This window comes from Gekko japonicus, unplaced genomic scaffold (genome assembly GCF_001447785.1).
Source record: "Gekko japonicus isolate JY-2015 unplaced genomic scaffold, Gekko_japonicus_V1.1 scaffold89, whole genome shotgun sequence".
Classification (NCBI taxonomy): Eukaryota; Metazoa; Chordata; class Lepidosauria; order Squamata; family Gekkonidae; genus Gekko; species Gekko japonicus.
In genome coordinates this window covers 1-26,112 of record NW_015170889.1, presented here as the reverse complement: position 1 = coordinate 26,112, position 26,112 = coordinate 1, and positions in this window count along the sequence as shown.

Sequence of the window (26,112 nt, the reverse complement as noted above, 5' to 3'; positions counted from 1 at the left end):
GACCTCACGGCAACGCATAATATAGAAACCAAATCTTTCTTAACTTGGGGGATTTTGGGATCATCCCCCAAATTTAGCAACAGTGAGTCAGGGCGTAATGGAATGGAAAGGCCTGTGATGATAGAAATTTCGTCGCGAACAGATGACCAAAAATTTTGAATAAGGCAGGACCACCAACAGTGGACAAAGGAACCAGGAGACCCACACCTTTGTGCAAATCCAGCTTGGCCTTCTTTTTTCCTTTTTTAAAAACCCCATTTTTTGTTTGCTCATATCAAACTTTCCCCATGAAGTGTACACATTTTTCAAGGACGTCTGCCTATCCACAAGCCAGCATTCCATAGATACAATGTACCTTGCCGGTATCGATGGCATATAAAACTGTACAAAATGAGTACGCTAATGAATCTACACAAACCAACAGCTCAAGGCAAAGAAATGAAAGTGTTGATAAAAATATAAACAAATAGAAGTTTCGCAAGACTCTGGAGTAATACTGTAAGAAGCCTTGAGTTCTGCTCACTGTGACTGATTTCCCACAAACTGCTGCTCCGTCCTTTCTTCCCTTTCCCCCAATTTTAAGCGTCAATTTCCCTCTACTTGCTGCACAGCCGCATTTTGACATGCAGCTTCACCCGATTTCCCCCGCATCTTTTCGATCATCAAAAAACAGGATCGAGAAGATGCAGGGGAGACCGGGCGAATTGCGGTTCAAAATGCAGCCGTGCAGCAAGTAGAGGGAAATTGACGCTTAAAATCGGGGGAAAGGGAAGAGCAAGGGCGGAGCAGCGGTTTGTGGGAAATCAGTCTGTGACTCTGTACCTCTTACATGACAAAAGGAATGGTAATATTTTCAGTCAATCGTGGATGTCATCTCAGTGGTTCTGGTCAGGCATTAAGGAATGCTGAACTGAAGTAAACTAAAGGAAGTGTGCATGCATTTGTGTGTTCAGGTTACCAACCTTCAGGTGGTTCAAGCCACAATTGGACCACAGTGATTAACCAAAGGTACACTCCACCAGTGTTCCCTTTAAGCTGACTTCGTGTGAGCCAGTCCGCAGTTTTTTAGCCTCCAGCTCACACATTTTTGTCTTAGCTCAGGAAGGATGGTTCCAGAACTAATTTATGCAGTAGCTAAATCACTCGCTCACAACTTTGATTCCAGTAGCTCACAAAGTAGAATTTTTGCTCACAAGACTCCACAGCTTAGAGGGAGCATTGCCCTCCACCAAAGTTCACTGTGAAAAAAATGATTCTATTACAGGTACAGTCCACAAACTTGCTTCTTCTTTTGTTCCTTTATTTCATGTCATGCAGTGCTGCTGCTGCTTCCAAACCACCTCCAAACAACAACGGATTTCCTAGGTAAGTATTCCGTTTCCCCCTCTCATCATGATCAGAGCCAACAGATGCCGAAGGGAAACACAAGATTAACTCAGAGTAGGAGGCGAAGAGCATTGGCTCCATGTATAAAAAAGCGACCTGATGAAGCATTGGGGAAAACGGAATATTTACCTAGGAAATCCGTCATTGTTTGTTGTTTGGAAGTGATTTGAAAGCAGCAGCACTGCATGATGTGAACTAAAGGAACAAAAGAAGAAGCAAGTTTGTGGCCTGTAACCGTAATAGAATCATTTTTCTCACAGTGAACTTTGGTGGGGTGAACCTCCAGGTGGTGGCTAGAGATCTCCTGGGGTTACAACTGATCTCCAGGAACCAAAGATGAGTTCCCCTGGAGAAAACAACCACTTTGAAAGGTGGACTCTGTGGCATTATGCCCCATAGAAGTCTGTCCTCTACCCAAACTCTACCCTTCTCAGGCTCCACCCCCAAAAACTCCAGGTATTTCCCAACCCAGAGCTGGCAACCCGTGTGTGTGTGTGATGGACCAATGGTGTAACTTGGTATAAATGTCACATGATGTTCTGCCTATGAGGCTGGATAGAACTTACTTTCTCTGAGTTCCTCAACTTCCAAGGAGCGTTCCTCCAGCCTAGGGTTGCCATTCCCCCGACGGGGTGGGTGGGGGTTTACCCGCTTTCAGCGGCCCTGATCTACCAATCCCAATCTGGCCAGTGGGGAGAACCCTGCCCCCAAAGAGCCCCATCTGTGCCAACATGCCCAGTGCAATGACATTACCTGGGAGTGATGTCATCACGCAGGGCATGTTGTGGGGAGACGCTCTATCATTTGAGAAAAATTCTATGGTTACCATAGAGTTTCCCCTCAAATGATAGAGTGTCCTCCTGCAACATGCCCTGTGCAATGACATCACTTCCAGGTGATGTCATTGCATCGGGCAAAAATCAGGGGAGTTTTTTTTAGGGTAAGACCTGGCAACCCTACTCCAGCCTGAGTAGACTCTGTTATATGATAGGGAGTTCCAAATTTGTTGACACCCCCTTATCATAGTGTGCATTTATTTTAACGCAATCCCTTAAGGAAAAGGCCTTTGCTTTTGTTTCACTTTTCACTTGTTATATTGGGTGCTGCCTGTGTCAGGTTATGGCCAAGCACGGCCCAGACCAGGCCTTGTTTTTGTTCTAGTAAAGTTAGGGTTGCCAAGTCAGAAGCGGCGCTGGAGCGGGGGACTCCAGCGCTGCTTCGGGAGTGCGCGTGCACGCACCGCAACCCCCTCACCCGGAAGTGACGCGACTACGCCGGGCACGCTGGGGGCGGGGCCACAACCATCTGAGGGAAAACCATAGAGTTTTCCCTTGAATGACTGTGGCCCGCCCCCGGCGTGCCCGGCGTGCCCGCGTCACTTCCGGGTGACGTGCACGTCGTGTGCTTTGGGGGTGGGGTTCCCCCCAGGGCCCGATCTGCTGGCAGCGGGGAATGGGCCTCTGGGGCGGGGCTTTCTCTGCCCCCCGGGGGGGACTTGGCAAGCCTGAGTAAAGTTATGTTTGTTTTTGGTACCAGGTGCTGTGGAGTTATTACACCCCCCGCTGGTGGTCAGGGGAACCTGTCAATCCTATACTCCTTCCAACTTAAGTGGCTCTCCCACCAATAGAAGAGCTGGGTAATTCAGTAGAAGGCCCCATGCTAGAGCAGGGTTGCCAATCTTCAGGTGGTGGCTGGAGGTCTTCTGGGATTGCAAATGATCTCCAGATGACAGAGATCAAGTCACCTGGAGATAATGGCTACTTTGGAAGGTGGGCTCTGCGGCATCACACCACAGTGAATTCCCTCCCCAACCCCTTCCCTCCTCAGGTGCCACCCCCAGAATCTCCAGGTATTTCCCAACCTAGAGCTCCAGCAGAGCTTCAGACTTTGCTCAGTGTAGTGTAGGGTTGCCAAGTCCATCTTCGCCCCCAGCGGGGGACTTTGGGGGGCGTTCCTGGGGGGGCATCCCCGACGTGATGACCTCACATTGGGGACGTCTGCCTGCCCGCCTGATCTCCGAGTGGCAATGCCACTCGGAGATCAGGTGTGCGGGGCCCTTTCCTGCCAGCTTCCTGCACATAAAGGGCGCCCCTTTAAGTGCAGGGAGCTGGAAGACCTAGGGTTGCCAAGTCCCGCAAACTCACTGGCAGGGGAGGCTCCAACGGGTCCGGGAGCCTGCTCCGGATGCACGCGCGCCGCCAGCACGTCAACGGAAGTGATGGTTTTCCCCCTGACGATCTGGGCCACGCCCCCAATGCGAGCGATGTGGCTGCGTCACCTCTGGTGATGCAGCTTTGGGGGCGGGGTTCGGGCTGCCACGGCGGAAATCGGGCCTCCAAAGTGGGGGTTTCCCCGCCCCCACTTGGCAGCCCTAGGAAGACCTCTCACGCCCGATCTCCGAGTGGAGATCTGGCGCTTGGCCCACAGCCAACCCTCTCCCTCCTCTCTCTCGAGACAGAAGGGTGAGGGGTGGCTGTGGGTGTTGGGGCTTGGGGGCGGGGCTTCCCCTCCCCAGCCAGCCGGCTGGCAGCAGGTAGAGACCCCCCCAAAAGCAGGGGATCCCCGCCAAACCAGGGGGTCTGGCAACCCTAGTGTAGTATGAGGATAAGGGTAGGATCCACCCTCTGGTTTCAAGCCCAGAATGTCTACTGATGCCACTTGGGAACGACTGATTTATTTATTTATTTACTTATAAATCAAACTTTTAGACCGCCCTCCCCTGTGTAGACAAGACTCAGGGCAGTGGACAACAATAAAACACATCCATAGATTAACAGAACAAGTAAAACAAATAATATAGCCATTTAACATCTCTAAAAAGGCAAAGGTAAAGGTCTCCCTTGCTCGAAAGCCAGTCGAGTCCGACTCTAGGGTTGCGGTGCTCATCTCCGTCTCAAAGCCGAAGAGCCAGCGCTGTCCGAAGACATTTCCGTGGTCATGTGGCCGGCATGACTAAACACCAAGGCGCACGTTAACATTTCTAGATAGCACTAAAAAACCTCCAAATTGTGCCATTGCCTCGCGGGGAAGGCAAGAGAAACGGGGCACCAGGCAAGGTGGAAACCCTCACTGTCCTCAACCAAAGGCCTGGCGGAACATCTCAGCCTTACAGGCCCGGTGGAACTGCATTAAGTCCCGCAGGGCATGGATGTCATTTGGCAGAGAGTTCCACCAGGTCGAGGACAGCCGGCTATCTTTCAGGCCGGGGAACACCAGTCAGTTCTTCTCTGCAGAGTGTAATGCCACTTGGGGATTCTTCTGGGATTACAAATGACCTCCAGATGACAGAGGAGAGGCAGTTCCCGAAGATGTCTCGGAGGGAGTGGGGTGGTCCTGAGACCTTACACCTCTAGAATGGCAAACACATGGAGGCTTGCTTGTTTTGCTGAGATACTGTGGGTCCTTCTCCTTTCAGGAAAAATAAGAACCTACAGAGCTTCCTTATTTGCTTGAGGTGCTCTCAGCATTTTATCTCCCCCACCCATGTTTTGGGAAGAGGAATCATGAAACAAGCCTCAAAGCTGAAGACGGTTTGGCATGCCTCCCTGGCGTTGTGACCAGTGTTCCCTCCAGGCTGAGTTAGTGTGAGCTAGCTCACAGTTTTTTAGCCTCCAGCTCACACATTTTTGCCTTAGCTCAGGAAGGACGGCTCCAGAGCAAACTAATTGATGCAGTAGCCAAATCACCTGCTCACAACTTTAATGCCAGTAGCTCACAAAGTAGAATGTTTGCTCACAGGACTCCACAGCTTAGAGGGAACATTGGTTGTGACATAACTGGAGCACAGCGGTTGCACCCCCCACCGTCCACGATCTCTCGAGATGTGGAACGTTTTTGCTTTAAGTCTGCAAAGATCCCTCCAGTTTGATAATTGCTCATTAGCCACCTTTTGAAATGCAGCGATAATACAATCAGGCGCTACCTTTGCATGTATTAATTAACACTTGCATTTGAAGTGCAATTAGGCTGCATAAGGTGGTGCTTTGGTGTAGGCAGGCGAGAAGATGAGCTTTATGGCGTTTACTGTTCCAAAGTGAAACGTACTTAGAAGTGAAAGCCTATTTTGAATTAGAGCGAATGCCTTTATTTAAGACCACGTCTTTAAAAGTGCCATATTTCAAGGTGCGTGCACTCATCAAAAGTTTCCTCGCTTTTTGGAAGGGTTGCAGTCCGTTTGGGGGAATTCAGTAAGCATGTCTTGTAAGTGAAAGTGAAAAGGAATTTTGGTTTATACAAGAAGCTCTGTTTTGTTGCAGCTCTTGCAGTTCTCCCTCTAATTGCCTATGAAATGTGTAATGCTGAGGGAGATTGTACTATCAGCGTAGCTGGCATTTCATAGAGCAAAAAGAATGAGGCAGGATGCTGCCCTGAGAATAGGGTTTCTACCTGCCAAGTGAGGCTGGGAGTTTTTCCTGAATTAAACTGATCTCCACATTGATTTACCAGGGATGGGTACGAACCAAAGCAAAATCATGAATTTTGCCCTGTTCATGGTTTGTGAATCAAAGTTCGTGATGGTTCTACCGTCACAAGCTTCCATAAACTTTTAAAACAGTTGTTGGTGGTTTATGGCAGCTCATGGATAGAGCAGAAAGCAGAGGTTTAAAGGGACTAAGAATCCCTTTAAACCCCCTGTTAAGTCGCTCGCTTAACAAAGTAGTCAGAGAGTGATTCAGCAAAGATTCAGATTTATTCATCAACTCGAACACAACTCCAACATGGATCAACATCTGATAGCCAGAACAGCTTTTACACTGCAGCTGTCCTGCTTTTAAACTTTACCGGCTAATGTAGCCACGCCTACTGTACATTTACCAACCAATAAGGTTGCATACCTAAGGACCAATCACGGACATCCCCGCTCAGGGAACTTGTTGATAGTGATTGGTTAGGTGCTTCCTGGGCTAGCAATGTGATTGGATGTATTTGGATCCTAGCCCAGGAAGAAGCTTAACATAGCATTTCAATTAGATGTTTTCATCACACATTATGCATTCAATGGCAGCTTATTGAATACATTACACCCTCGTTTTCTGTTCCCTGCAAAAGCTGCTCAGCTGTTTTCTGGGCTTTTTGTAAACCCCATTTAAAGGGACTGTGGTCCCTTTCAAAGGGGTCTGCAGGGCCACAAACCACAAACTGTTTTGTTTTATGGTTCACTTCATGGTTTGGAGACGAACCAGGAACTGCATTTTTCAGGATCGTGCCCATACCTAATTGCAATTGATCTCCAGGGAATAGAGATCAGTTCACCTAGAGAAAATGGCTGCTTTAGAAGGTGGACTCTATGGCTATTATACCCCATTGGAGTCTCTCCCTTTTCCAAGCCCCATCCTCCTCGGGGTCCACCCCCAAAATCTCCGGGCTTTTCCTAACCTGGAGCTGGCAACCCTATCTCCAGACCGTATAGATCAATTAACCTGGAGAAAATGGAGATGGGCTCTACCCCCTGCCTGTACATGATTGATATCTCGTGACCACGGGGTTCGTGGCCATACAAAGTGTCTGCATGTAGCATCCATCTCTGTGATCTGGAATGCTGCTTTCTCCACTATACCTAGTCATGGCAGAGTGGGGTAAATGCACTTCTGCCTGCTTCCCCCTCGGTGTACACTGATGCCACTGCATGTAAAGTCATGTGCAGAGAGACCCCTGGTGCGGCAGAGAAAATGAGACTTGACTCCCTCACACCTCTTCCAGAGTATATTGTAGAAACAAGTAAACAAGATGAAAACAGCACTGAAGTATATACATTTGTTCTGAAATTGTATTTATTTATTTGTCAGAAGTACGCTCCTTTCAGCTCTCAAGAGCATTCAAGGCCACTCAGACCATATAAAGGCAATATGAAAAGATATAAAACCCACACCAGTCAATCTGTAATCATTCGAAGAGAGAGTGGGTGAGAGCTTTCTCCCCAGCTTGCTTTGGTTCTCTCAAGCACATAATCCAAGGAGTCTGCAGCCTTTTATAACTGCAGAGGTAAACGACATCAAAATTTAGTGCAAGAGATCCGTAAAGAATCCATATAAGGTAGGCCATCTGTATAAGAGAACAGAAGAGATTGGATTTATACCCCGCCCTTCACTACCCAAAGGAGTCTCAGAGCGGCTTACAAACACCTTTCCCTTCCCCTCCCCACAACAGACACCCTGTGAGGCAGGTGGGGCTGAGAGAGCTCTGACAGAAACTGCTCTTTTTTTCAAGGGCATTTCTTGTCAGAACTATGGCTTGCCCAAGGTCATCCAGCAGGTGCGAGTGGAGGAGTGCACTTAACCACGACACCAAACTGAAAATATACTGTTTAACTTTATGGATAACTGACATGTAGATTAGTAATCCATAAAATTTCTGCAGTCCCAAATGCTGGTTTCAGCACCAGCACCAAGGGGAGGGCATGGGGGAGGTCACTGAAGGGTGAACCCCTATTTCCATTGCCTCATTAACCCGTTTTATCATCCAGGATTGAATAACGCATGCACAACCTGGTTTAGAATAAATTGGCCACAACTTTATTGGTTACAGCTCTAAGAAGCCTTGGCACAGCATGGGGAATCAAATCCGGGACATCGCCTGTTGATGATCTCCTGCCCACCCCAGCCCAGTGGCTGGGGGGCCGTGAACCATGGGATGACAGGTTGCTGGATCCCACAAGGACGATTGCCCGTAAATGGTCTCCCCTGTCACCTGGGCATGAGGGCAGCTGCCAAACAGGGCACGCTCCTTGAATCCCTCACCCCAAGATCCTTTAAGGGGATTCCCGTACTCAGGAAAATGGGCACAGAGGCTGGCTTTCCTGAGAACGGATCCAGCCCCGTGCCGTTACTGCCTATGTTGTGAACAATGTTCCCCCTAAGCTGTGGAGTCTTGTGAGCAAAAATTCTACTTTGTGAGTTACTGGCTTTAAAGTAGTGAGTGAGCGATTTGGCTACTGCATAAATTAGTTTGCTCTGGAGCTCTCCTTCCCAAGAGAAGACCTGTGAGCCGGAGGCTAAAAAACTGTGAGCTAGCTCGCACTAACTCAGCTTAGAGGGAACACTGGTTGTGACAGGAATGAAAATGGAGTGAAGCATAAATCCCGCATGTGATCCCTGACTGACATAAGTCACACGAAAAGGAGGAGGAGGAGATTGGATTTATACCCTGCCCTTCACTACCCAAAGGACAGGAGTCTCAGAGTGGCTTACAAACTCCTTTCCCTTCCCCTCCCCACAACAGACACCCTGTGAGGTAGGTGGGGCTGAGAGAGCTCTGACAGAAACTGCTCTTTTCAAGAACACCTCTGACAGAACTTATGACTGACCCAAGGTCATCCAGTGGAAGGGTGGGTGGACAACACCCATGCGGCAAAGACAGTGACCCAAGGCGCTGCCTTAAATGGCCCTATTGGCCACCCCCACCCCCTAGCCATCTCCGGCCCCAGGGATAGGCCTGGCAGTGGGCCCAGGCGGGACAAGGTTTTCCACACTTGTTGCGGCCCACCCCACCTCCTTGCTTTGCTGGTGAGTGCTGCTACGGCCGCCATCGCCCACTTTGCCCGTCTCCCACCCTCCTTGCGGGGCCACAAACAAGACCTGGGGTAAATCCAGACCCCAACCTGCTGCAAGTCCTTTATTAAAAAGCAGCACACACAAAGTCTTATAAGAAGTGACATACAGAGGAATATTCTGCAGGATTGTCTTAGTGCACTCCTATAAATCTGTCTGCATTGTTTGCATTCAGATGGCTGGCAGCTGTTCACCTGTATCATTTACCTTTCTGTAAAGCATCTCTAAGAAACACTTAAGTCTCATAAAAGTCTTTGCTTGCCATTCCTTTTACAAGCTGGTTGTGCTTACATCCCACTTACTCCTCCAGGAGACCTTAACTTAAAGATTTGATTTACTTTTTTAAAAGAACCATATTTGCTTCCGTGCTCTGACTTGGAATAGCCCAGACTAAACCAATCTCATCAGATCTCAGAAGCTAAGCAGGGTCAGCCTTGGTTAGTACTTGGATGGGAGACCACCGAGGGACTCCATGGTTGCTACGCAGAGGCAGGCAATGGCAAACCACCCCTGCTCATCTCTTGCCTGGAAAACCCCATGAGCGGACGCCACAAGTCATCTATGATTTAAAGGCACTTTCTGCAACCACCATTTGGTTCCATGCTGAGCCACATTTTGCTTCTGAATTTATAAGCTGCATGCCCTCTTCTGAACTAACCATGAATGAATCCTCTCCGTCTTGGTTGCCCAGCAAGCATCCATGGCAGAGTAAAGATTTGAACCTGGGTCTTCCAGGTCTTAGTCTGACATTCTAACCACTGCCCCATGCTGGCTTGGGGCCAGACTACATGCTGTAAGAGAAGCCAATGTTGGACCAGGCCAATGGCCCATCTAGTCCAACACTCTGTCACACAGTGGCCAAAAATACCAGGTGCCATCAGGAGGTCCACCAGTGGGGCTGGGACACTAGAAGCTCTCCCAATGCACCAAGAATACAGAGCATCACTTGCCCCAGCCTGGAGTTCCTATCTATACCTTGTGGCTAATACCCAGGGCTATTTTTGGGCAGGAATGTGCAGGAACGGAGTTCCGGCTGGCTCCCAAGTTGGCCACGCCCAGCAGGAACTCATTCGCATAATAGGCCACACCCAACAGCAGAAATCGATTAGGATTGGCTTCATTAGGGGTGTGTGGCCTAACATGCAAAGGAATTCCTGCTACAAAAAAAGCCCTTGGTTTTGACAACGAACAAGGTAAACAGAATAACAAGCAAGAGGTGGGTGTGGCTGGATAACCACACTTCTGGTAACATGGGGGTGCGTCCTAATGTGCTAATGAGCTGTGCTGGCGGGGGTGTGGCCTAATATGCTAATGAGTTTCTGGTGTTGGGTGTGGCCTATTATGCTAATGAGTTCCTGCTGGGCTTTTTCATGGTGGCTATGTCAGAAATAATAGCAAATGACATGTGCCAACAATACCCTTCGGCTGTGTACGTAAGACAAATGGGTCAAGTTCTCCCTAAGAGAATGAATGGCCATAAGGGGAGAATGCTTCAGTCTCATGGGAAATTGTGTTGCTGATCTCAGCATCACTCTACTTCAGCAAAAAGACCAGGAAGGGAGGTGCAAGACTGCTAAATTGACATTTACCAACAAACATGGTTCAATTCGAGCAAGTCCTCATCAGAATTCGGGGTTTCTTTTCTAGTACAGCTGTTAAATTAATATACCATAGTTAGGAAGAGTAGGATAGCACCGGTGATGGCATTTATAAATAGGCCGCTGCATTCTTACCCTCTGTTTGGTGTAGTGGTTAAGTGCGCGGACTCTAATCTGGGGGAACCGGGTTTGATTCCCCACTCCTCCACTTGCACCTGCTGGATGACCTTGAGCAAGCCATAGTTCTGGCACAGCTGTTCTTGAAAAAGAGCAGTTTCTGGCAAGAGCTCTCTGAGCCCCGCCTACCTCCCACACATGTGGGGAGGGGAAGGGAAAGGCGTTTGTAAGCCACTCTGAGACTCCTTTGGGTAGTGAAAGGCGGGGTATAAATCCAATCTCTTCTCTTCTTCTCTTCTCTATCTTAGAGATTTGGAGGGGAAAGTTGCAGAGGATACTTCTGCCCTTGTATTTCAAGGCCTTATGGCCCCATTCTGTATCTCCCCACTGGCCCGTCCATATTTTGTGTGTTACATACGTGTACGTACAGTATGAGCTGAACTCTAGCCCCCAAAGCATGTGCCACAAGAAATCAGTTATTCTTTTACAGTGAAAGTCTAAGCAGAGTCCCTTGAAGTCAACAGGCTTAGAAAGGTAATATCTCCTTATTATAAAAGGGATTTGGGGTGGCCACCGGCCTATGGAGTGGCGAGATGAAATGCGCTCCCTCAGCCATTTGCCCGCTGGCTGCCACTCAGGGCAACTGGCGTGCCATTGGCTGGGGTGGGGGTGGGGGGGAGGAATGAGGCTAGCTGGCTTGGCATGTGTGTGGCTGGAACGGGCGGCGGGCGGTCGTCCCTTGCCGCCGCTCCATCGCTACATGCGCCGCTCGCTCGCTTGCTCAGGCGGCCGGTGGGGAGAGGGGCGGGGCTGGCTGCTTTGGCATGCCAGGCCCTCGAGTGGGCAAGAGGGCGGGGAAGGAGCGAGTCCGCCCGGCTTGGCCCACCGCCACCACTACCAGCGCGCTGTGCTGTGGACGGGCGAGGCCTGCTGCCTCCAGCGCGCCAACAGAGGAGGGATGAGGCTGGCTGTCTTGCCCCGCCACCTCCAGCATGCGGCAGGGGGAGGTGCGAGCCTGGCCGCTGGAGAGCCGCCGCGCTCTCCTTTGCCAGTGCGTGGGGAGGCCCTCCGGCGGCCTCTCTCTAGGGCCCATTGTCTCTCTTCCCGCAACGGGCCTTGCGCCTAGTGATTATTAATTTATTTATTTATTTAGTAGACTTATATCCCGCCCTTCCACATGGGCTCAGGGCGGCTAACAAGAGGCAAATTGCCATACATAACCATAAAACACCAAATAAAACAGTCAATTACATTTACATTTTACATTTAAAATCGGTGCTCACACAATATCATTCAAGACGGGGTCTCCCATACAATGTTCAGAGGTTCTACTGTCTCCTCTTAATCGCTGTGTCCGCTCTTCAGTCCCCGGGCCAGTTCGCATTGCCAAAAATGGCAGCGCGGTGATGGTACAGTGATGGTGGCGGCTCCTACTCAAAAGCCTGGCGGAAGAGCTCCGTCTTGCAGGCCCTGCGGAACTGCATAAGGTCCCACAGGGCCCTGATCTCCTCCGGGAGCTCGGTCTACCAGATAGGAGCCGCCACCGAGAAAGCCCTGACCCTAGTCACAGCATATTTAACCTCTCTGGGTGCTTGAACGACCAAAAGATGTTTTGCCCCAGACCGTAGTGCCCTTGGGGGAACATATGGGGAAAGGAGGTCCCTTAGGTAAGGTGGACCCTGGCCATTTAGGGCTTTATAGGTAAGAACCAGCACTTTGAAGTGGACCCGGTACGCTATTGGCAGCCAGTGCAGTGCCTTTGGGACAGGCTGGATGTGGTCCCGCCTAGAGAGACCCATCAACAGCCTGGCTGCTGCATTCTGCACCAGCTGCAGCTTACGGATCTGCGACAAAGGCAGCCCCATGTCGAGAGCCCTGCAGTAGTCTAACCTCGAGGTGACCGTCGCGTGGATCACTGTAGCCAAGTCATCGCGGTCAAGGTAGGGAGCCAACAACAACTTAATTATTATATGGCATTCTGTGTAGAATAGCCAGGAGAGATGAAGATTGTCTGGCACCCAGACGTTCTAGCTCTTTTTAGTGTTATGCACCACTAGGTGGTGAGCTAGACTTGTTTTTAAGGCAAGAGAACATAAGAACATAAGAGATGCCAATGTTGGATCAGGCCAAAGGCCCATCCAGTCCAACACTCTGTATCACACAGTGGCCAGAAATACCAGTGCCATCAGGAGGTCCACCAGTGGGGCCAGGACATTAGAAGCCCTCCCACTGTTGACATTTCAGAGACATTTCAGAGGTGGCTTGCCATTGCCTGCCTCTGCGTCGCAGCCCTGGTATTCCTTGGAGGTCACCCTTCCAAACACTAGCCGGGGCCGACCCTGCTTGGCCTCTGAGAATTTAGACCTTAGAAAGGTATAACACAGCTTTAGTGGTCGTTGTTGGTTTTTTTGTGTAAAAACAAAAAGGTGTGTATATGCATAGATAAGGTTGAGCCAATCTCCACCAAACACACACCCCAGTTTGGAAGAACCCTGAAAATGTTCCAGTACTGAGTACCTGTATGTGTGCATGTGTGTAAAGTGCTGTCAGGTCACAGCTGATCAAGTCAACTCATGGTGACCCTGTAGTTTTTCAAGACGAGAGACAGACAGAGGTGGTTTGCCATCGCCTGCCTCTGCATAGCAACCCTGGGCTTCCTGGATGGTCTCCCATCCAAGTACCAACCAGGGCCGACCCTGCTTAGCTTCTGAGATCTGACAAGATCAGGCTAACCCATCACCAAAAAGGAAAAAAAAGCCCTACTCTGCTTAGGACTGCATGGTTAAAGAAAGGGCTTTGCAAGATGCCTGGTTAACACAACAAAAAAATTGTAGTGTATCCTGAAGGGCAATTTCTTCCAACCCCCCTGGCCAAAGGCAAAGACATTTGTTACCACCAAAGGCAAAGACATTTGTTACCACCCCCAGACCTTCACAAGCCCACCTACGCAGCCCCGATTACTATTCATTACACAGAGAGAGTGGGCGTTTTGCAAGAGCTGCGTATAGATGCTTCGGTCCAGATGGCTGCCTGTTATGCAACCCGCCGGGGGCTGGTCGGCAAGGCAAACTGGTTTGTGTGAAGGGGCTCCCCAGGTAATTACAGTTATTTTCCAACCTGCCGTCACAACTCCCGCTGCCCACTTACGATTTCATGCTGCAAACTGTGGGCATGTATATAAAAGCCACTTGCAGCAACAAATGGTCACCTGTACAGTAGCTTGCACGCATGAATCAGGCCAAGAATCCTTCCGCATTTGAATGAAAGTTGGCTTAAAATATCTCTTGCAAGGTGATTTGGATGAGACATTCCTAGAACAGATTACAAAGTTCTCAAAGAGATGGGACATGGTGGTCATGGGAGACTTCAAGTACCTGGATATCTGTTGGAAGTCAAACTCTGCTAAAAATGAAAGGTCCAATAAAATCCTGACTTGTCTTGCTGACAACTTCATTTTCCAGAAAGTGGAGAGGGAAACAAGGGGATCTGATCTATGTTGGACCTGATTCTTACCAACAGGGAAGAACTGGCTGACAAGGTGAAAGTAGTGGCCACTTCCAAGGGGACAAGGGGAAAGTAGTGGGTAATAAAACGGTAAAGGTTCCCTTGCTCGAAAGCCAGTCGAGTCTGACTCTAGGGTTGCGGTGCTCATCTCTGTTTCAAAGCCGAAGAGCCAGCGCTGTCCGAAGACATTTCCATGGTCATGTGGCCGGCATGACTAAACACCAAGGCGCACAGAATGCTATTACCTTCCCACTGAAGTGGTACCTATTTATCTACTTGCAATTTCTTGCTTTCGAACTGCTAGGTTGGCAGGAGCTGGAACTAGAGAAGGGAGCTCACTCCGTCATGCGGCACCCGGGTCTCGGACTGCTGAACTACTGACCTTCCACAGCCTGCAGCTCAGCGTCTTAACCACTTGAGCCACCGCAGCTCCAGTGGGTAATACTGACCATGTAATTTTGGAATTTACAGTCACGGGGAAGGCAAAAGCCGTATGTACTCCGACATAGGCTGGACTTCAGGAAAGCAAATTTTGACCAGCTTAACAGTTATGCTGGGTAGAATCCCATGGTTAGAAATACTTAAGGAGAAGGGAGCTCAAGAGGGATGGGAGTTTCTTAAAAGGGAAATACTGAAGTCACAACCACAAACGATTCCTATGAGAAGGAGAAATGGGTCCGTAAACAGCTTTCTAAGGACCTGAGAAATAAAAAAGACTCATTCAGAAAGTGGAAGGAGGGCCTTATAACCAAGGATGAATACAAACAAATAACCAGTGCTTATAGAGAGAGTGTTAGGAAAGCTAAAGCTCAGTATGAGCTTAGGCTAGTGAAAGATGCTTTGTTGTTGTTGTTCAGTCGCACAGTCGAGTCCGACTCTTTGCGGCCCCATGGACCAGCTCCCGCCAGGCCCTCCTGTCTTCCGCCGTCCTCTGAGGTTGGCTCAATTTTATGTTCGTTGCATCTATGACACTGTCTAACCATCTCATCCTTTGCCGTCCCTGTCTTCTTTGACCTTCGAAAGATGCTAAAAACAACAAAAAAGGGTTCTTTTCTTATGTCCAAAGTAAGAAAAAGAGCAAGGACACGGTAGGCCCATTGTGGGGACAGGAAAGTGAAATTGTAACAGGTGATGAAGAGAGGGTAGAACCGCTCAATTCCTACTTTCCCTCAGTCTTCTCTTGCAAGGGAAACGGTGCTCAATATGGCAAAAACAGAACACATGATGAGGGAAGGGAGTTGCAGCCTAGGATCGACATAGGGGTAGTACATAAGCACCTAATTTCTTTAAATGAAACTAAGTCCTCAGAGCCAGATGAACGGCATTCAAGAACTCGCTAATGCAATTTCTAAGCCTCTGTCCATTATTTTTTAGAATTCTTGGAGAACAGGTGAGGTGCCAGAAGACTGGAGGCTCGCAAGTGTCCCCATCTTCAAGAAGGGGGAAAAGGAGGAATCGAGTAACTACCGACCCGTCAGCTTGACATCTATACCTGGGAAAGTTTCAGAACAAATCATCAGACAGTCCTTGAGCATTTAGAAAGGATGGCTGTGATTACTAAGAGCCAGCACGGGTTTCTCAAGATCAAATCATGTCAGATGAACCTTATCTCTTTTTTTGAGGAAGTTACTGCCTTGCTGGATCAGGAGAATGCTGTAGACATAGTTCATCTTGATTTTAGTAAGGCTTTTGATAAGGTTCCACATAATATACTTGTTGACAAATTGGAAAAATGTGGTTTGGATCCTATGACTGTTAGGTGGATTTGTAACTGGTTGGCAGATCACACCCAAAGAGTGCTTGTGAATGGTTCCTCATCTTCTTGAAGAGGAATGACAAGTAGAATGCCTCAAGGATCTGTCTTGGGACCTGTTTTGTTCAACATCTTTATCTATGATTTGGATGAAGGGATAGAAGGGATGCTTATTAAATTTGCAGATGATACTAAATTGGGAGGGGGAGCAAATACAGTAGAAGACACGGTCAGGATGCAGGATGATCTTGACAGGCTGGAAAACTGGGCTAAAAGAAATGTAATGAATTTCAATGGGGATAAATGTAAAGTTCTGCATTTAGGTAGGAAAAACCAAATGCATAATTATAGGTTGCGGGAGACTTGTCTTGGCAGTAGTACGTGCGAAAAGGATCTAGGGGTCTTAGTAGACCATACACTGAACATGAGTCAGCAGTGTGAGGCGGTTGCTAAAAAGGCAGATGCGATTTTGGGCTGTATCAAGAGAAGCATAGTGTCCAGATCACGTGAAGTGATGGTACCACTTTACTCTGCTCTGGTTAGACCTCACCTAGAGTACTGTGTTAAGTTTTGGGCACCAGAATTTAAGAAGGATATAGACAAGCTGGATCGTCCAGAGTAGGGCAGTGAAGATGGTGAAGGGTCTGGAGACCAAGTTCGATGAGAAAAGGTTGAAGGAGCTGGGTATGTTTAGCCTGGAGAGGAGACGACTGAGAGGTGATATGATAACCATCTTCAAGTACTTGAAGGGCTGTCATTTAGAGGATGGTGGGGAGTTGTTTTCTGTTGCCCTGCAAGGTCAGACCAGAACTAATGGATTGAAATTAAATCAGGTTTTTGGCTAAACATTAGGAAGGACTTCCTGACAGTTAGAGCGGTTTTGAGCGGTTCCTCAGTGGAACAGGCTTCCTCTGGAGGAGGTGGGCTCTCAAACAGAGGCTAGATAACCATCTGACAGCAATGTTGATTGTGTGAATTTAGGCAGCACATGAGAGGGAGGGCAGGAAGGGTTGCCTCAGTGCTTAGTCCTTGTGGCCCTTCCTTACACGCCCAGGGAAATGCTGATTGCCACTTTGGGGTCAGGAAGCCATTTTCCCCCAGGCCAGTTTGGCCAGGGGTCCTGGAGATTTTTTTGTCATCTTCTGGGCATGGAACAGTGGTCACTGGGGGTGTGGAGGGGGAGGTATTTGTGAATTTCCTGCATTGTGCAGGAACTCTATGATTCTATGATTCTACCAATTCAGTGTTCCTGCATTGTGCAGCAACTCTATGATTCTATGATTCTACCAATTCAGTGTTGCTATCTGAAACATAGTAACGGGGAAGGGCAGTGGAGAAACTCACCACCCCTGGAGCATGATAGTTTGACTATGCAGAGTTGTGGTAGATCATCCTGGTGCTAGCTTGTGGAGTGAAGCAGGCAGATGTGGTAGCTGTTTGGAACCTCTGCATGGCAATATTCTAAATAAATAAATAATAAATGCGGGTACAGAGCGCAGGACATATCACTCCATCTGGCTGGAGATAAACTCAGGGTCCTTGGTGGCAGTAGGTTGTTACCCAGCTTGGTTTTGGTACCCCCAGGGAGCAAGGGAAAGGGGTGGCAGTGCCAGGCAAAAAAACTGAAATGGCCATGGGATTTGTATACCAGAAGGAAGCCAACCAGAAGGAACAGAGGGGGCTTTTGAGTCTGAACCTTGAACCCCCCCCCCCAGGTCTTAGATCAAAACCGTGGCCCCGGTCACACGGGAGGATTTGCCCCACAAAATGGACGGGTTGAGGGCGGATTAAACCGGCGCAATCAGATGCCAACATCTGGCAAGCATTGTGCACCCACCCCCAACCCATTCCTTCCGGCCAAAAACGCAGATCAAAAAGGTACTAGGGGAAATGTAGTACCTACCGGAAGATCTGCAGCAAGGCCAGGCGTGAGATCGCGGACACGCCGGCAGCCCGTGTAATTCGAGGAACTGCCAGACTGCGCATGTGTGACTGCCGGACTGCACATGTGCACGAGTACTCCAGCAGCCTCGGCTCGGCCCGTCTTTGTCTCGCTTCCCCCAGCCATGTGATCGTGCGAGACAGAATATGCGCGGCGGCTCGGGGGGAGTGTCTGATCCCAATGCCGCGCTTTCCTTTGGTGCGGCTCTAAGAAGCCGCACTTCTGGCGTGGCTTTTGCTGCCGGTGTGACCGGGACCCATACCACTCTCCTGCACTGGCTTTGGGCTTGAAGGTGCTCCTGCCAGATCTCCATCAATAGAATGATGATAAAAATGACCCCCCAAAAAGATATTTTTAGATCATGGGAATTGCACACCGCTGACAATGAAACTACAATTAATGTGGGGGATATTGCAATGGGCTATGCTTCATTCAACCATGATTTTATAGTCAATAAGAGAACTTCCCCTGCCTCTCTTCCCCCATCACTTAACATTCATGGATTTCTGCACAAATGCTTAAACCCTTTCTTAGCCAAAGCTCCTATTAATTTTTACACAATTAATGTTCTTATTAAAAATACTTGGGAAATTTTTTGCCTAAGGCTTGGAAGTGATGGGGACAGAACACTCTTAATTTGATACGACTGGCAAAAACACTGTTTTACACTGAGTGAGTTAATTAATACGGAACTCTTCCATACCTGCTGCAGAAATGCAGGTTCTATTGTGAGGTTGTGTCTTCTGGGATTCAGGGCTGACCCGTTATGCTTTTTCAAATGATAGCAAATAAAATTGCAGCGCTCAAATGCCACACAGTCAAGGTTTGCACTATGAATTGGGCCAGGCACCTGAAGCAGTGATGAATTTGAATATGCTAACCCTGCACTTTCCACCCTCAAATCCCCAGTTTGATTTTATCTCTATCTTAGGCAAATGGAAGCTGTCATTTTTTTTTACTTTCCCTCTGGTTATTTTCGCTTTAAAATATTCCCAATTATTTATATGTTTTGTGCCTCCAAAATTAGCATTAATGCAGACATACATTTTGTGTGTGTCACAATGGAAGCTGCTTTGGGTTTCTGATTTATAAGTACCATATGAAGCGTGTATAAAACTTGGGTCGGGTGCATGCACAAAGCAAATGAATCTACAATGTCAGTAGTGGAAAAAAATGGCAAAAATATAACTGACAAGGTGACTCTCTTCTTTTTGGTTTAAAAATAGAACTGAGCCAATGTCTTGTAATGGTTATAAGTGTTGGATTGCTTCTGGGAGATCAGGGTTCAAATCTACCATCAGTCATGAAATTCTGTGGGTCACCTTGGGCTGGTCAGAGTCTTTCAACCACCTTGTCACAGCGATCCATTTATGTATGTAAGTGTTGTGGGTCAGTCAGGAGAGAAGGATTCCTCAGCAGGAGAGGACTCCTCAGGAGAAGAGGAGTCCTGTGTAGCCAAGCTCTGAACCAGCAGAGACCAGCAAGCCAGAAGATGAACTGCAGGCTTGTCAGAGTTCACAGCCAACAGCTGATGCAGAGTCACCAGCACCTTCCAACCCTTCCAACAGAGGAAACCCAGGAAGTCATTACCAGTCCCCCAGTTTCACCCACACCCTTTGAGCACCGGAGATGAAGACTTAGAATGGAGCTCCAGGAGAAAAGACAAAGTGCACATCTCTTGGCCCAATGCCAGCTGTTTGCTGAGGATAATTAGCTGCAGGGTTACTCCCAAGCAGTTGGCTGCAAGTAAAACCTTGCAACAGATGCCTCTAAAAGCCAGTCAAGGGGGACTGTTTAGTGTGGAAGCAACAAATCACCACCTGGTGGACTCTGCTCCACTCCAGTGACCTTAGGACTGGCTTTGGACTTGGATATCGGACCTGCTTGCTTCTGTATTTGATCTTGGACTGCTAACACCTTGCCTTCTGGACCATGCTCTGAACTCGACTCTGCTCTCTGGTAACTGACCTTCTGGACTGAATCTTTACTCTGACTTGTGACTCGGCTGGCACCTAGACCCCGACAGTCAGTACCATCAAGTTGCAACTGGCTTATGGAGGCCCTAGCAAAGAAGGTTTTCAAGGCAAGTGAAAAGCAAAGGTGGTTTGCCATTGCCTTCTTCTGCAGAGTCTTCCTTGGTGGCCTCCCATCCAAGTACCGACACTGCTTAACTTCTGAAATCTGACAGGATCGGGCTATACCATGCTGCCTTACCTCCCCAGGGATTCATTAGGAGAACAAAAATACAATTTCTGCTTGAATGCTAGGGAGGAAAGGGAACCTAAACATGTAATAGAATAAAGACATCTCCAAGACCTGTGACTGACCAAATTTTCTTGCATTACTTACTGCATATTACAGGACGTTGCACAAAGAATGCCTTGCCTGAGGAGGTCGGGAAGGGCCCCACTCTCCCATCATTCTGCAGAAGGTGCAAAAAGGAATTGTGCAGGTGGGCATTTTTATAAAGCGATTAGAACTGTAGCAGAATAGAACAGTTCAGAAGGGTTCCTGTATAATGAAGCAGGTTTGTGCTTTTGGGTTTGTAGGTGTCATACTGCTTTTATGGCATTGCCTGCTACCTTTTATCATTCCCCTTTCTGAGTTCTATATAGTATATTTTGCCCTTGTGGTTTGCATTATTTTCCAACTCTGTAATGATAGACCTATGGCATTGTGGAAAGGCAGTGTGGTGCAGTTGGACTAGGATCTGGGAGACCCGGGTTCAAGTTCCCACTCTGCCATGGAAGCTTGCTGAGTAAACTTGTATGTATTTTAAGGGCTGTCAAGTCACTTCTGACCTATGGTGATCCTATGAATTAATGACCTTCAAAATGTCCTTGATTCATTCATTTTCCCTCTCTCTCTCTCTCTCTCTCTCTCTCTCTCTCTCTCTCTCTCTCTCTCTCTCTCTCTCTGGTGTGTGTGGGGTTTTTTTGCTGTTTCCCTCCCTCCCCCCTCCTTCTGTCTCTGAAGAAGTGTGCAGGCACACAAAAGCTTATACCTGGAATAAAATGTTGTTGGTCTTAAAAGTGTCATGGGAGTCCATCTCTCTCTCTCTCTCTCTCTCCCTGGCTCTTCCCTGGCTCTTCCCTGGCTCTTCCCTGGCTCTTCCCTGGCTCTTCCCTGGCTCTTCCCTGGCTCTTCCCTGGCTCTTCCCTGGCTCTTCCCTGGCTCTTCCCTGGCTCTTCCCTGCCCCCTCCCCAGAGGAGGAGGGGGAGGAGCCCTCAGCCAATCAAGGGAAGGGAGGCTTGGCTTTCTTTCTCTGCTCTGCAAAGCAGGAAATAGGAGAGACTGGGCAACAGGAGCGGCAATGCAGGGAACTGGAAGCAGGAACAGGAAGCAGGAGAGAGCCAGCTGCTTGTGGGATGGATAGGAGCCCTGCAGGGGCCGGATCCGGCCTGCGGGCCATGTGTTTGACACCCCTGGTCTAGCAGCTCTCACCAAGAAGATTTTAACAAGGCATCCTGAAAGGAGAAGAAAGGAGGGCCATTGAGCTACCTTGGAGGTACATTACTGACTGTACCTAAAGGGGGGGTTGAGATCAGCCTGGTTGTGGTTTCACTGTAGATAAAGTCCTTTGTGGATGGCCCCTGAGCCCTTCATGAGCAGACTGTACAAACAGGCAAACAAATTAAAAGAACACACAGAAGTACATTGGTCTAAAAAAAAAATTATTTATTTGGGACCTGTAGCAAGCCATTGGTTCTCATCTTCTTGATCCTAAAAAATAAGGATCAAGCGGGGGAAATGGGAGACCGAGGGCACAACAACTGCTTTTGCATAATCGGTCCTGGTATAGTTAATCCAGTTCCCAGAGCTAGTTTAGCAGAGTGCATCGAAGCGAGGTACGCAGGAGCATCTTTGCACCAGTTATCCAAGCTGAGTCACAAAGGCTCTGGTCACACGGCAAACGTATTGCGATTTGTTCCTACTATAGATTAGATCGGGAATATTTCTTTTTCCGGGTTGGGATGATCACACATCCCTCCCCGAACCACAAGCATTGTGGGATGAGGCTCTGGGCACCGTCTAGATAGCCGTGTGGCACAGTGTGACGTGTGTTTTTTTAATTGCTTTGCCCATGTGCATACGCACATGGCTGAATCACCGCTGTCTCCCTTACGGAGTGGCATGGTGCTTAGGGCTCATCTTGTCTTTCATTCAGACCCCCTTCTTCCTGGCTGGTGGGTGGAACTACACAGCCAGCCTCTCCCTCGAGAAGCAGACGCAACCCGAAAGGCTGCAGTATTTCCTCCGAGAAGCACTCGGTGAGCTCCAGCCCCTGTGCCGCAAGCAAAGCCCCACTTCCCTCTGCTGGCTATCGGGAAAGGAAAGCTGGGCTTGCCAAGCAACGCACCTGGCCGCCACTCCTTTGCTCTCTCACTAACACAGAGCGAGGGGAGGGACGGGGGGATGAGACTGGCTGAATCCTTTCCTCAACGTGCCACCTCTTGGCAGCCACTTCCCAAAGTTGCCCCTGAAAACATTGGTGGCGGCAGCAGCACAACAGACAGAGCCTGAACAAGAAAGTCTTGGGCAAGTGAAGGAAAAAGGGGTCTGTAGTCTTTAATCATATTTTCCCTTCCCCCACCCCCACCCGCCAAAAGGCGCTGAAACGTCTCACGAGTTTCTTCTCGCAACAAGTAAACCGGGATGTGCTACCAAGCACTGGAGTCTGTAGACGTGTGCTTGAATGTTTAAACGCTGAATTTATTCAGTGCAGGATTGCTCATGCGCTCAAGGGCGGAAGCTGGGGGGGAGGGAACCTCGTCACGCGAAGAAGGGTCAGACGACCCTAACCGCAATCATTGCGAGAGATGGCTGTCCAGATCGGCAAAACTGTGGATTCAAAGCGCAAATACCCATAAAGTGCTTGATTTTCCCGGTGCAGGAAAACGCGGGAGAGAATCGGGAGCATTGAGGGGGTAAGCCCACTTCAGCGCGGGAGGCGGATCAGCCTGTCTGGTCAGCAATTTTAAAAGCAGGAGGAAACGGCAGTGAAACCCGATCAAAAGGACCATGTGACCACAGCCAAAGTTACACCGAGCCACAAGTCTGTTTATTTAGGAACTACGTTCTAGATAGCAAAGCTTAGAGATAGGATAGTATTTCTAGTCTAACTTACTAAGGACGGACACAGATGGTGAGAGGGCCATCTGCATTACGGTGCCAAGATGGGGACAGCGTGTCCTCCTTCTTGGCATGTGCAAGGAGAAGTGTGTTCTGGGAGAGGATGACACAGAAGGAAGGAGAGGCCATTTCACTGAGATCTATCAGTCTACTTCAAAGGGGCAGTGATAGAAGCGTAAACAGTGGAAGAAAGCAGTCTGACTAGCTATCTGACTCTCTTGCCACGCAGTCTGAAGGCTGAGACGGGGACAGCACCCAGTACTTTACTTACAACACCTTGGGCCAGTCACGGTTCTCTCAGAACTCTCTCAGCCCCACCTACCTCACAAGATGCCTGTTGTAGGGAGAGGAAGGGAAGGCGATTCTAAGCTGCTTTGAGACTTCTTAAGGTAGAGGAAAAAAAGGTAAAGGTTCCCTTGCTCGAAAGCCAGTCGAGTCCAACTCTAGGGTTGCGGTGCTCATCTCCGTTTCAAAGCCGAAGAGCCAGCGCTGTCCGAAGACGTTTCTGTGGTCATGTGGCCGGCATGACTAAACACCAAGGCGCACGGAACGCTGTTATCTTCCCACCGAAGTGGTACCTATTTGTCTGCTTGCAATTTCTTGCTTTCGGACTGCTAGGTTGGCAGGAGCTGGAGCCAGAGACGGGAGCTCACTCCGTCATGCGGCACACTCGGGTCTCGAACTGCTGGACTACTGACCTTCCACAGCCTGCAGTTCAGCGTCTTAACCACTTGAGCCACCGCAGCTCCTATAAGGTAGAGAAAAGTGGCGTACAAAAAAACAACTCTTCTTCTTCTTGGCGGGCACCAAGAGAGGTGTCAGCAGGCACCATGGTGGCAATGAACACCATGTTGGAGACTGTTGCTCTAACCACTCTACTGCACTGGCACCGTTAGGAGCTTGAGCCACCTTGCGGAGACACAGAGAACCTCATCTGTTTGAGCCAATGGAAATCTAATCCAAACCTGGATTTCTTCCCATTTAAGGCCGGCTTAAACATCTGAGTCTCTCTGTGTTCATTTCTTTGCTCTCCAGTTTGCGCTGGCAATATAAACTATAAAATTAAGCCTGTGTCTATGAAGTACACATAAATGCAGACTGATACCATTCATCATGCTGGCTTATCCCCTCTTGCTTTCAACCCCAGTCGGAAGATTTTACTGCCATGTCATTTCTCCACTACCCCCCATCAGTCCCATTTACACCTTTCCTCCTGCGGTCTCTAGGCAACCATCCCCCAATTGTTCCTTTCAGATGTCTTAACGAGCTTAACTACTTGAGGTAATTGGGTTGCCTGGGCTTCCTACTGTTCTCCCCTGAAGTAAACACTGAAATCAATAATCTCAGGGCTGACATGTTTAATGGTTTAATCTTCCCTCTCCAGTAAATAGAGAGGCGGCTTGTGATGTGTTGGAAAGTTTCTCCCCCCCCCCTCCGGGTACATATTATGTGGCATCATATATTCAACTGGTGTTCATTGAGAGCCCTAGGAAAGTAATTTGCTTTTAAGATATGCAAATAGGTCCCGTATTGTGTTAAAAAAAAAAAAGAGGCAAGAAAGACACAATTACCCTGATCATATAAAAATCCTTTCTTCCCTCCCCGTATCGCTTTTCTACCATCAGTTCCTGTCATCTTTTGTTTTGCCATCACCGTGAAAGGCGAAGGTATTCCTCCCCTCTTTGGGTGCTGCATTCGACGCACCGAGCGGTCATAAAAGAAAAGACATCTTCACACAATGGCCGGTTGACTTGTGGAACTCACTGCTGGGGTGGTGATCGTCGGCTTCAAACGAAGGCTGGAAGAATTGGTGGCCTGGTCCGGCTAGCTCAGGCTGGCCCAATCGTGTCAGATCTTGGAAGCTAAGCAGGGTTGGCCCTGGTTAGTATTTGGATGGGAGACAATTGCGAGGCAGGCAACAGCAAACCACCTCTGAATGTTTCTTGCCTTGAAAGTCCTATGGGGTTGCCATAAATCACCCGTGACTTGACAGCAAGAAGAATCATAGAATGTTAGATTTGGAAGGGACCTGGCAGGTCATCTAGTCCAACCCCCTGCACTCTTCAGGAGCATAGCCGAAAGATAGCCCTACATACCTACAACATACCCAAAAGATGGTCATCCAGCCTCCACTTGAAAACGTCCAGTGAAGGAGCATCCACCACCTCCCGAGGCAGTCTGTTCCACTGCTCAACCACTCTTACAGTTAGGAAGTCTCTCCTGATATTTAGCCGGTATCCACTCCCTTGTCATTGCAATCCGGAGCAAGAGAGAATAGATCCACTCCATCTTCTACATGGCAGCCCTTCAAAGACTGCAATCATATGTCCCCTCTAAGCCTTCTCTTTCCCAGGCTAAACATACCCAGCCCTTTCAGCCTTTCCTCATAAGACTTGGATTCCAACCCTCTCACCATCCTGGTTGCCCTCTTCTGGACAAGAATTCATAGAGCATAAGTTCATCAATGGCTACCAGTCATGGCGGCCAAATGAGCAGACCAGCTGCGTGTACCTCTGAAAACAAGGCTGCTGGGGTGAAATTGCTGGGAAGGTTTTCTCCTGCGTGCCTGGCTTGTAGGCCTCTAGGGGCATTGAGCTGGCCAAATGTGGAGAACGCAATTTTAGGTTATTCTTAGATCAAGATGGGCAGCCATGTTAGTCTGTCCGTAGCAGTAGAAAAGAGCAAGAGTCCAGCAGCACCTTAAAGACTAACAATATTTTGGCAGGATATGTGCTTTTGTGAGTCACCGCTCACTTCTTCAGACACAAAGTACTGACTCGTGAAAGCTCATATCTTGCCACAAATGTTGTCAGCCTTTAAGGCGCTACTGGACTCTTGCTCTTTTCTACTGCTGCTATTATTATTTTGCAGCCTCCCCTAGCTTGGGACATGGTTTGTCATGGTGTGCTGGTGAGTCGCAACAGGCAAACACTCCAGTGCTCAGCTACAACACTTGGATTGCTTGCAAACATTTTCATGGCCGTTTTGCAAACACGTACACACATGCAACATCTGCCTACTCCTTCACTGGCTGCAGACCTTACTTTTCGGGGGGGGGGGGAGTGACTTGTGATGGAAGGATGGCTCTTTTAAAAGAGGATAGGTCTCAGGCTAGCCCGATCTCATCAGATC